The sequence below is a fragment of the Petaurus breviceps genome, unplaced genomic scaffold (genome assembly GCF_028583685.1).
Source record: "Petaurus breviceps papuanus isolate PSGF00001 unplaced genomic scaffold, PetGlider_PUasm1.0 98, whole genome shotgun sequence".
Taxonomy (NCBI): domain Eukaryota; kingdom Metazoa; phylum Chordata; class Mammalia; order Diprotodontia; family Petauridae; genus Petaurus; species Petaurus breviceps.
This window is the reverse complement of record NW_027187460.1, coordinates 28,794,371-28,807,760: the sequence shown is the minus strand read 5'-3', so window position 1 is coordinate 28,807,760 and position 13,390 is coordinate 28,794,371.

Genomic DNA, 13,390 nt, shown 5'->3' with positions numbered 1-13,390 from the left:
AATCATGAATTTAGAGGTGTGGGTGTTTAACAGCCTCAGGAGACAAACAAAGGACATAATACATCTGGCAGTATTTGTTCTCTGAACTTGAGAAAGCAAGAAGATGTAAGATGTTCACAGTGAGTATATATGCAAATAATGTAGTTAGTATAAATAGGAAATTATGATTACAATACATTTGTTAAATGACTTAAAATCATATATGAAAGGTGAACATAATAAACTAGTAGCTATTTTTGTAATTGGGGCAGCTAAGTGGTACAGTGAATGGAGTGCTGGGCCTGAAATGAGCAAGACTTGAGTTCAAATCCAATCTCAGACACTTCTAGCTGTGTGACCCTGGGCATGTCATTTAACCCTGTTTGCTTCAGTTTCTTCATTTGGAAAATGAACTAGAGAAGAAAATGGCAAACTACTCCAGTGTCTATGCCAAGAAAACCTCAAATGGGATCACAAGGAGTGGAATACAACAAACTGAACAATTATTGTAATTGTTTTAATGTTTCCTTACCTTCTATTTGTCTTCTTCAGTTTGGGTTTTTGGGGGTTTTTTTGCCTTTTGGAGGGTAATTGGGGTTAAGGAACTTGCCCTTCTTCAGTTTTTAATCTGGTTTTTCTTAGTATTAACCTTTTCTACCTTCCTCAGGCATTTCCCTCCTTTCTCTTCTACTTCTCACTTTTTTAGTTTACTGAAGTAGGAACTAGGCCAAAGTTAGCCTGGTTTTGGTAGAGTACGGTCTAAGTAAGAAAGCTTGGCTGAAATGCAATTTGGTTTTGTTTTGTTTTGCTTTTGCTTTTGGAGAGGGGAAGGCTGGGCAATTGGGGTTAAGTAACTTGCCCAAGGTCACACGGCTAGTAAGTATTAAGTGTCTGAGGCTAGATTTGAACTCAGGTCTTCCTGACTCCAGGGCCAGTGCTCTATTCACTGTACCACCTACCCACCCTGAAATGCAATTTGGAACAGAGGACCTGGCTGTCATGAGCATAATGGGCAGGTGGCTGGGGGATCAAGCTGAAAGGCAGGAGAAGCAGTAGCTGGAATGTTTAATAGATAATATCTTCACCTTTAGTGCCCCAGTGATTTGGCATAAAGTAAGGAATGGGAATGGGAACAGTGTTGGCTAGGATAATCATGATTAGTTCTGAACCAGTAACAGTTCTGAGTCATGGATGACGGGACACATTTTGAAAATCAAATAGTTCAGAACAAACCAGCACTATGTAAAGGTAAGCTTATTATGAATGATTTCTTATGGAGGAGTTTTATACTCTCTTCAACTTCCTTAGTTTAGTAGGGTCACTTCAGATTCACTTTGGATCAAGCAGATTATCTTTCTTGGGTTCTTTTGTTACCTTAGTAACAATTTAGGTTGATTTAGTTCTCAAGAGAGAACTCTAGGGTTCTGGGAGGAATGAGAAGGGGTCTAAGGCTTGAGTGTTGAGAGTAGGTTTAAAGAAGTAGATAGTTTGGTTAAGATGAGGGCTGCTATATTTGGCTTAGCCTGGGTGTTATTTAGTCATTTTGCAGTTGTGTCAGACTTTTCCTGACCCTTTTTGGGGTTTTCTTGGCAGAGATACTGAAGTGGTTTGCCATTTCCTTCTCCAGCTCATTTTACAAATGAGGAAACTAAACCCAACAGGGTTAAGTGACTTGCCCAGGGTCACACAGCTAGTTAGTATTACTGAGGCCAGATTTGGACTTGGGAAGATGAGTCTTCTTGACTCCAGGCCTGACGCTATGCCACCTAGTTGCCCATATGAAAGACTACTGAAGAATAATTCCCTGGTTGTCCTAGCTCTGCATGATCACCTCATCACCAAGGGAAGAACTTTCTGCCTGAATATCCATTGTGTGCAAAGTACCATACTAAAATGAAAAACACTATAGAAAGAAAGAAATATATGGCATGGCCAACCTCTGTTGTGGACCTTACAGTTGAATTAGGAAGACTGGGCCAACATACACAAAAAGTAAAAACATGAAAGTGTGGATTTTTTTGAATAAACCGTATATTTAATGGTGGAAAAGTAGAAAAACTTATGGAGTGATGAATTGATTGAAATTAAAAAGCTTTATACAGGAGACAAATGTTGATTGAATGGGATTTTCAAAGGTGAATAACCTAAATTGTCAGAAAGCAGAGTATAAAATAGTTCACAAATACAAATTACTTTTTTTTATTATTTTGGTCTTTATGAATTTTATTGTTTTAGTTTACAAGATTCAGTTCCACAATTCCTTGGGTTTCAAATTTTCTCTCCCTCCCTTCCCTTCCCCCTCCCCCCTGCCCCCATGGCGGCATACAGTTAGGTATAGGATCTGCAAATACTTTCACATTAGACATTGGTCAGGTTATAAAGAAGGATTGTATTAGATGGAATGAACAATGGGAAAGAGGAAACAAACCCAACAAGAAAAAGAAAGGGTGCAGGTAGTTTGCTTCAATCTGCATTCAAACTCTGCTCTTCTGGTTCTTTCTCTGAATGTAGATATCTCTCTCCATCATGAGTCCTTTGGAGTTTACTTATAGCCCTGCATTTCTGAGAAGAGTCCGGTCTATCAAAGTTGGTTCTCACACATATGTTGCATGTGTAATTGTGTACAAATTTTTCCTGGTTCTGCTCTTCTCACTCAGCATCAGTTTGTATATGCCTCTCCAGGTAGATATGAAGTCCATCTGCTCTTTGTTTCGTATGGCGCAATGGCATTCCATTACATTCATACACCATAACTTGTTTAGCCAATCCCCAATTGATGGGCATCCCCTTAATTTCTAATTCTTTGCCACCACAAAAAGAGCTGCTATAAATATTTTTGTGCATGTGGGTCTTCCTCCTGCTTCTATGATCTCTTTGGGATATAACACTAGAAGTGGTATTGCTGGGTCAAAGGATATGAAATTACTTATAGCCCTTTGGGCATAGTCCCAGATTGCTCTCCAGAATGATTGGATCAGTTCACAACTCCACCAGCAATGCATTAGTGTTCCAATTTTTCCACATCCTCTCTAGCATTTGTCATTTCCATGTTTTGTCATCTTAGCCCACAAATACAAATTATACTGTGGCATTCCTAATAAATTTTTTAATCATGTGGTATTGAAGAAAAAACATTAATACTATTACTCTAGGTTTTTAGGCCCAAGTTTGCCAAAAACAATATTAATCTAACTAACATCCAACTATTTCTATCTTTAAGAAAAAAATATCCAAACTGGCCTTTCAAACATCCAGTTTAAGATGACCAAAAGGCAGTTGGAAATGCAAGACTGGAGGTCAGCAGAGAGGTAGAGATTTGGGCTAGATGAGGAGAACTAAGAGCCATTCACATAGAGATGGTAATTTAATCAACAAGTGAAATACTATAGATGGAGAAGAGAAGAGGACCCAGGACAGAGCCCTGTGGAATACCCATGGTTACTGGGCCTAACATAAGAATTCTGAGGAAGAAAATCCTCCTGGACCATTCCCCTCAAGAAATTTGATAGATTTCAATAAATTTCCTTAGTAGTAAAGGGGGAGGAGGAATATCTTAGGTTCAGTCCTTCAGGTGGCTGGGGTGATTTTGACACAAACAGACAAGGTAGTGATATAACTGTTTGAGTTTTAGGGATGCTGGAACCCCGAAACAGGACACACAGATCCCGCCCAAATGAATTCAACTCAAGCGTTCTTTCAGCCAAAGAAAAACAGGATTTGTTAAAAATCTGACACATTGGCCAGACTCTTAAGGAATCTGAGCATTTGTGACACTTGTATTGGCAATCAGGCCATATTGAATCTGAGCCCTTTCATGGAGGCTGAGATGGATCTTATATGTACAAAGACTGTGGGAGGGATCTAGGGGTGGTCAAATAGTATGGGGTGGCTGGAAGCGGGGTACAAGGAGGATCTTGATGGGACTAGCCAGTAGATTGGGGTGACTAGAGAGCAGAAGTCAGGAACCAAGAGAACAGGGTTTTAGATAGGATCAAGAATGGGAAGTAGTGGAAGACAGCAGAAGATAACAGACAATGGAGGGCTAGGGTAGGCTAAGGGTAACAGAAAATTGGGCATAAGGACAATTAAAGGTTTATAGCCTTAGGGGAACAGCAGATCAAGTGGGAAGATTCAAGGAGAGTTGAAAGGGGTTCCCAGAGCCTGTACCCATAGTCAAAGACAAAAATTTCTTTTTGTTAAAAGGCTAGGTGATCATCAGCTAGGCCTGCTAGGTGGTGCAATGTATAGAGCACTGGGTTTAGAATTTGGAGGTCTCATCTTCATGAATGACCCCAGACAAGTCACTTAACCCTGTTTGCCCATTTCCTCATCCACAAAAATGAACTGGAGAAGGAAATGGCAAACCACTCCAGTATCTTTGCCAAGAAAACCCCAAATGGAGTCACAAAGAGTTGGACAGAGTTGAACAACAATAACAATCATTAGCTTAATCCAGGGGTAGGTAACCTGCAACTATGAGGGCCCTCTAGATCCTCAAGTGTGACCCTTTGAATGAATCCAAATTTCACAGAACAAATCCCCTTAAGTAAAAGGATTTGTTCTGTAAAACTTGGACTTAGTCAAAAGACCATACCCAAGGATGTAGAAGGTCACTTATGGCCTCAATGTGAAGTTTCCCCACCCCTGCTCCACTTCCTTATGAAAAGTCTTTTCAGCCTCCACTTATCACCAGCCTTTCCAAAAGGCTTTCTTTAGGACTCTGAAAAGGTTTTGAGAGGATAGTAAAGAGATAAGTAGGTTCACCAAGGGGTTGAGATGGGGAAAAGAGGAGAGAGTAGCTAGTACAGAGGAGATGGCCTGAGAGAGAACTGAGAGATCAAGGGATTCTAGGGCACAGGCACATATTTTCCATTCCCACCACATGATACTCTTTTTCATCTTAAGTTAAATTCAGTTTTTTTAATTAAATTTTATGTTTATTTTTAGTTTACATCATTCATTTCCACAAGATCTTGAGTTACAAATTTTCTCCCCATTTTTCCCCTACTCACCATCCAAAAACAGCTATCCCACTGAATATCCCCTCCCCCAATCTGCCCTCTCCTATATCTTCCCCCATCCCTACTCCAACTTTCCAGTAGGGCATGGTGGACTCTATGCACCAGTGCCTATATATCTTATTTCCCAGTTGCATGTAAAATAATAATAATAATAATAATATATTTAAACATTTTATTTTAAAACTTTGAAATCCAGATTCTTTCCCTTCCTCTCTCATCACCCACCCTTACTGGGAACATAAGCAATTCAATTTGGTTGTACATGTGTAGCTAAGCAAAACATTTCCATAGTGGATATATTGTGAAAGAGTGACTATATTTCCCTCCATCCTATCCCAACCCCCATTTGTTCTATTCTTTACCTTGATCCTGTCCCTTTTCAAAAGTATGTGCTTCTAACTTCCCTCCCCCCCCAGCCTGCCCTCTCTTCCATCATCCCCCCTCTCATCCCCTTCCCCTCTACTCTCCTGTAGGGTGAGATACCCTATTTAGTGTGTATGTCATTCCATCCCTAAGCCAAATTCAATGAGAGTAAAGTTGATCCATTTCCTTTTGCCTTCCTATTCTTCCCCTCCATTGTAATAGTCTTCCCTTGCCTCTTCTATATGAGAAAATTTACCCCATTCTGTCTCTCCCCATCTCCTCTCATTATATTCTTCTCTCACTTCTTAATTTCACCTTTTAAGTATCATCCTTTCCTATTCAATTGGTTCTGTGTCCTCTCTGTATGTATACCTGTACACATATATACATATACTCATATATGCCCATATGCCCTCCCATATAGACATATATATATGTATACATACATAATACATTTCTATTCCCTTCAACTATTCTCATACTGAGAAAAGTTTCATAAGTTACAATTATAGTTTTTCCATGTAGGAACATAATACATTTCTATTCCCTTCAACTATTATCATACTGAGAAAAGTTTCATAAGTTACAATTATCATTTTTCCATGTAGGAATGTAAATAGTTCAACTTTGATAAGTTCCTTTTGATTTCTTTTCCCTGTTTACCTTCTCATGCTTCTCGTTTCTTGTTTCTGAATATCAAATTTTCTATTCGACTCTGGTTTTTTCATCATGAATGCTTGAAAGTCTTCTATTCCATTGAATGACCATATTTTCCCCTGAAACATGATACTCAGTTTTGCTGGGTAGGTGACTCTTGGTTTTAATCCCAGCTCCCCTTTGACCTCTGGAATATCATATTCCAAGCCTTTTGATCCCTCTGTGTAGAAGCTGCCAGATCCTGTGTTACTCTGATTGTGTTTCCAAATTATTCAAATTGTTTCTTCCTGGCTACTTGTAATATTTTCTCCTTGATCTGGGAAGTCCAGAACCTGGCTCTAATATTCCTAGGAATTTTCTTATTGGGATATTTTTCAGGAGGTCATCGGTGGATTCTTTCAACCTCTATTTTGCCCTGTGGTTCTAAAACATCAGGGCAATTTTCCTTGAGAATTTTCTTGAAGGATGAGTTCTAGGTTCTTTTTTTTTGATCAGGGCTTTTAGGCAGTCCAATAATTTTTAAATTATCTCTCCTGGATCTATTTTCCAGGTCCGTGGTTTTTCTATGGGATATTTATCACATTGCCTTCTATTTTTTCATTTGTTTGCATCTGTTTAATAGTATCTTGATTTCTCATAAAGTCACTGGCTTCCATTTACTCCAATCTAATTCTGAAAGAATTATTCTCTTTAGCAAGCTTTTGAGATTCTTTTTCCATCTGGAAAATTCAGCTTTTTGAGGAATTCTTCTCCTCATTGCCTTTTTGAGCCTCTATTGCCATTTGAGTTAGTCTATTTTTTAAGGTGTTATTTTCTTTCTTTTCTTTTTTGCATCTCTTTGTATTTTATTACATAGGATAATTTGCATATAAAGATGTATACATTTCATAAGTATGCAGACAGATATTATTGAATTATTATGCTATACCTTGCCTGCTTAAATGTTTAGTTATAATGTATATTATTTTTTTCAAATGCTTTATTAACTTCTGATTTACATAATTAATTTCCACCAGATTTTGAGTTACAAATTTTCTCCGTTTTTCCCCTACCCACCCCCCCAAAATAGCAGTCCCACAGGATATCCCCTCCTCCAATCTGCTCTCTCCCATATTTTCTCCCATACCCCTTTCAACTTTTCGCGTGGATCTCCATGCCCCAGTGCCTGTATATCTTATTTCCAATTACATGTAAAATAGTATTGATAATAGTGTATATATATATATATGTATATACATACATATTTGAGTATTTGATTTTAAAACTTTGAATTCCAGATTCCTTCCCTTCCTCCCTTGTCACCCATCCTTACTGGGAAGATAAGCAGTTCATTATAGGATGTACATGTGTGGCTAATGCAAAACTATAACATAGTAGATATATTGTAAAAGACTGACCATATTTCCCTCCCTCCTCTCCCACCTCCCACTTGTTCTATTCTCTACTTTAATCCCGTCACTTTTCAAAAGTGGGTACTTCCAACTTCCCTCCCCCCCAGCCTGCCCTTCCTTCCATCATCCCCCCTCTCATCCCCTTCCCCCCTACTCTCCTGGAGGGTGAGATACCCTATTTGGTGTGTATTTCATTCCCTCCTCAAGCCATATTCAATGGGAATAAGGTTGACCCATTCCCTTTTGCCTTCCTATTCTTCCCCTCCATTGTAACCATTTTCCCTTGCCTCTTCTGTATGAGATAGTTTACCCCATTCTGTCTCTCCCCATCTCCTCTCATTATATTCCTCGCTCACCTCTAAATTTCACCTTTTAAGTATCATCCCTTCCTGTTAAATTGGTCCTGTGCCCTCTATCTATGTATACCTGTAAATATATATGCATTCACATATGTATTCATATGCCTATATACCCTCATATAGACATATATATATATATTTCCTTCAACTACTGAGAAAAGTTTCATGAGTTACAATTGTTTTTCCATGTAGGAATGTTAATAGTTCAACTTTGATAAGTTCCTTATGATTTCTTTTCCCTGTTTACCTTCTCATTCTTCTCTTGCTTCTTGTATCTGAATGTCAAATTTTCTGTTCAACTCTGGTTTTTTCAGCAAGAATGCTTGAAAGTCCTCTATTCCACTGAATGCCCATATTTTTCCCTGAAACATGATGCTCAGTTTTGCTGGGTAGGTGACTCTTGGTTTTAATCCCAGCTCCTTTGACCTCTGGTCATGTCTGGTCATGTCGCCCCTCAGTCACTTAACCCCTGGGCTTTTTGCCACAGTAGGACTCTGCCACCAGACAGGGGAGCTTTCATCCCAAATGCTGGGGTTTTTTCAGTTGCCAAAGGTATTAGATAGGTACCCTCTCTGAGGTCTCCACATGCTCTGGCAAGCTGGACACACACCCAGGACCTCCACCCTAGACTGTAATCCAGATCCAAGCAGGTTAAAGCAAGAGCGATTACCGCTCAGACTGGTGCTTGGTCCCCCTACACTCTGCAGGCCAGGAGCTGAAGCTGCCACGTGGCACTGGCTGGCTGTGCTGGTGCCTCAGCGGCTTCTCGCCCCAGGGGCAAAAGCCAAGCACTCCCACTTACTGGGTCCCAAAGTCCGGGCTGCACTGACCTCTCACTTTGTCCTTCGCATCTGTGTATTGATAAATCTGGAAACAGCCACAGCTGCTGCTGCTCTGGAGTCCCTCCAGCCTTGGCTGGTCAGGCCCGCCCTGGGGCTAAAGCCTCGGCGTGGTGCTGGGCTCTGCTCCTAGAGTGCTGCAATGGCCGATTCCTGCCAGCCTACTGGGCTGTCCTCAGTGGGAGGTTAGCTTCTCTGTGTCATTTTGTGGGTTCTGTAGCTCCAAAGTTTGTTTAGAGTCCCTGTTTTACATGGATTGGGGAAGGTGGAAGCAGGACCATCGGGGAGGTCCTGCTTCTACTCCGCCATCTGGTCTCTGCCCCAAGGTGTTATTTTCTTCAGTCATGTTGTTGACTGTCATTTCATAATTTTCTTGCATCATTCTCATTTCTCTTCCCAATTTTTCTCCCACTTCTAATTTAGTTTTCAAAATCCTTCTTAAGCTCCTCTGTGTCCTGTAACTAGATCATATTTTTCTTGGAAGCTTTTGGTGCAGGAGTTCTGACTTCACTGTCTTCCTCCTGTTCCTTGCTTTATCCTTTTTGTCCCCAAAATAGGAGTCAATCTAATGTCGGATTGCTGTGTTTGCTTTGCTTCCTTTGCTTGCTCATGTTGCCACTCAATTACTTGACTTTTGAACTTTTTGCCACAGTAGAACTCTGCTACCAGACATAGGAGCTTTGTCCCAATTGCTGGGGTTTTCTAAGCTGCCGAAGCTATTAGCTGGCTGCCCTCTCTGAAGCCTCCACACACTTTGGCAAGCTGGTCATGCACCCCAGGACCTCCACCCTAGACCGCAATCCAGATCCAAGGAGGTTAAAGCAAGATTGATTACAACTCAGACTGGTTGCTTGATCCCCCTACAATCTGCAAGCCAGTAGCTAAAGCTGCCACGTGGCAGTGGCTGCATGGCCACAGTGCCTCAGCGGCTTCTCCCTCCAGGGGATAAAGGCCAGACCGTACGTCCAAACTACTAGATCCCAAAGTCCACACTGCACTGACCTCTCACTTTCTCCTTAGCATCTATGTGTTGATAATCCTGAAAACTACCACAGCTGATGATGATCTGAAGTCCCTCCAGCCAGTGGCTGGTTGTGGCCACCCTGAGGCTAAAACCTGGGGCTCCCAAGGGCCTGGGCTGGGCTTAGCTCCCAGAAAGCTGCACTGGCTGTTTCCTGCCAGCTTGCCAGGCTGTCCTCAGCGGGAGGTTAGCTTCTCTGTATCATTTTGTGGGTTCTGTAGCTCCAAAGTTTGTTCAGAGTCACCCTTTATATGAATTGGAGGAGATGGAAGCCAGAGCCATGAGGAAGTCCTGTTTCTACTCCGCCATCTTGACTCTGCCCCTGAAACATAGTTTTAGACTGGAGTCAGGAAGACCTGAGTTCAAATCCAAAACACTTACTAGCTGTGTGACCCTAGGGAAGTCACTTAACCTCTGTTTGTCTTAATCTGCTAGAGAAGGAAATGACAAACCACTACAATATCTTTGCCAACAAAACCCACAATCAGTACGGACCCACCAGGTCAGAAAGAGTCACACACAAATGAAAAACAAGAAGAGATAGAGAACTGAGGAAAATACAGATTCACTAATCTGCTACTGTCTTCAGCTGGGACACGGGGCATATCACAGGTCTGAATGATTTATACTTTTCTTTCTCCTAGCAGCAGGTATTTGAAGCTTTCAACTAGGGAAAATCTCAAGGTACTTTATTTTTGTTTTTTTGGGGGGAGGAAGCTTTTTTCTTTTGGTATGGCAAGGTGAAAGTGGAACAGAAAATGTTTGGAGCAAAGATCAACAACAGAATAGGCACCTCCTACGTCTTGCAAGAATGCTTAGTATGATGCTGTGTATGCTACATAATTATAAAGTTACAGAACTGGAAAGGATTGTAGTCCAGTTACCTTATTTTACAAAGAAATCAATACACAGAGAGGTGGAGTTAATATCAGGGTATTTTTTGTTTTGAAACTATTCTCTCCCCATCCTTCCTTTGTAACAAAGACAAAACAATAAGTCAAAAACAATCAACACAGCACCTGCATCTGAGAGCACATGCAATATTACCTGTGACATTCCCCTCCTTTCCACTGAGAGGATCACAGAGACAAAGGATTTCTAGGTGAATGAGCCCTCAGTGTTTAGCCCATATACACAAAAAGAATTCCTACTGTCACATGCCCCAAAAGTGGTTCTCCAGACTATTGCTTGCAGACTCCTATAAAGAGGAAACACTGAATCTAACAGGAGTTTTATCTTGGGATTTAAAGCTAGAAGAGACCTTACCTATCCTGGTTCCAAAGCTCATTCTTAGACAGTAGGCAGCATGGCAAAAGTGAAAGAATGCAAGACTGGAGTAAAAGGACCAGGATTCTTATTTCACCTATGCCATTTACCTGTGTGACCATGCCACCTTTTCAAACCTATTCCCTCACCCATAAAAGGGGGTGGGAGGGAATGGAATGGACTAGATGATTTTCAATGTTCACAGGACCACAGATTTAGAGATGACAGGCATCTTAGAAGTCCATCACAAATGGGTATGTCAGAGGGGGCCATCTGCTATAGAAAACAGGATGGAATCAGGGTCACTTGTGCATATAGAGGGGTTTGCATTGGCAAAAAATGAGGCTACCTCTTCATGTGAGGAGAAAGTAGAAGGCATCTTTACTATGTGAGATGAAGAATAGCAGATAAGAGGCACCTCTATTCAGCTATTTTTCAGTGAAATGTAAGGCAAGATTTTTAACTGAGAGAGGAAGAGGGAGCCATGGGATACTGGAGGAGGAATGAAAAGATTTGGAAAAACCACTGGTAGAAAAACATGGAAAGACTTAGAACTATAAAGAAAGATGCTATCCCCCTCAAGAGAAAGAACTCATAAATAGAAATATGTACAGTATGGTTTTATACACACACCAGTATATGTATATACCTATATATGTGTATATCTATATCTATCCATGTTTAAACATAACCTAAGAAGAAAAAAAAGTGCACAGCAGAAAAACAAAAGAAAACTTAGAAGGAAGCACAGAAAAGCTGGGTAGCTTTGAAAACAGTGTAGTATTATATAGTTTAAAAAAAAAAGAAAACAGTGTGAAATGGAATTTCACAAATTATCATGAATCCTTTATGTTCTGCTGTGTACATAGAAGTGTTTTTTCCCCTTCATTTTGTATTTAAGTTTAAAATAGAAAAAAAATTAAAATGGAATGTAGGGCAGTATAAAAGTATTACCTTGCCAGAGTGAGGGTCCAGCTGAGATTATGTATTGTAAATTTGTAATGGACCCATTCATCATGGTTTCCTGATTTTCCCAGTTTTCTCCATTCACAAAAAAGTCACTTGATTCATCTGTGTTATTTTTCTCCCCCAACCTTCCCCTTCCTAAGTTCCCTTCCCTGAGTCACTCAGCCTCAAAACCTAGATGTCATCTATGACTCCTCACTCTCTCTTGTACCTCATGTCTAATCAGTTGCCTAGACCTGTTATTTCTGCCTTCCATACATCTCTCATAGATACCCCCTTCTCTGACTGCTGGTGCAGACACTTGTCACTTTATTATTTGGACTACTGCAATAGCCAGCTGGTTGGCTTCTTTGCCTCAAACCTCTTGTTTTTTGAATAAGATATTCCATCTCCCAAATTGGGGTGTTTTCCTTGGCTGTCCCTAATGAATGAAATACTCTCCTTCCTCTTCCTGGCCTCCTTGCTTCTCTGGATTCCTCCAGGTCTCTGCTAAAGTCTCAACTTTGGCAAGAAGCCTTTCCCATAGCCTTAAAGCTAATTTCCCTCCTCTGTTAATTATCTCCAATTTATCCTGTACATGTCTGGTTAAATAGTTGTTGGCACCACTGTCTCCCCTATTAGACTGAAAATTCCTTGAAAGAAGGGATCTTTTTCAAGTCACTTAACCTTGTTCAGTCTCAGCTTCCTTATCTGTAAATTAGGTATAATAATAACCTGCCTCCGAAGGATATTGTTGAGTAAGAGAATATTTGTAAATATCTCTGCAAATCTTCAGATACTAAATGGCATTCTTATTCTTAGTGGTTAATATCATTCAAGTAGCAATTACAGAAAAGCAAATGGACAACACCTCTTACATGTCTCTTCCAACCTGGATTGAAATCCATATTCTTCCCTGGGCAAGTCTGCCTGCCTCGGTTTCCTCTACAAACTTGGCCAATCAGTGGGCTCCTCCCAGTACTAAACAACAGCTCCTGTCCCGTGCCAGACCATGGGTTTGGCAATGCGGGACCACGGAGGCCGTCGATGCCCACGCTTCGTTTTACGGCTGCGCCAGGTGAGAAGCGCTCCCGCCGCCTCCGTGCTCCGGCTCTGCTCACCAGGGGACAGGCCCGTGGCCGCAATTCTCGCTCGCTCTTCCAGAGGAGCGAGCCGGGGTGGGAGGAGGACCCCGGGTCTCAGGGGCGAAGGAAAAGAGGCGGCCCCAGAACAAGGAGGCCCATCTCGAGAACAGGAGGAGGCGAGCGCGCCGGGAAAACAATTGTGGGCACCCCGTTCCCCCTCCCAGGCAGCCATCACAGACACCGCCGTCACCTCGCACGCCGCCTGCATCCCTCCCCGCCCAGCAAGACACACGCCAACTCTCCCTAGCGCTGCCAGGCGTCTCCGGACCAGTCCCTCCGCCTCTCATTGGCCACTGCCCCCATAGCGCCATCTCGGCCTACGTGCGCTACGGCTCGCCATTGGCCGGCGGGGAGCTCGGCGGGCGCGAGAGGGGTGGGGCGGGCGCGAGAGGGGTGGGGCGGGC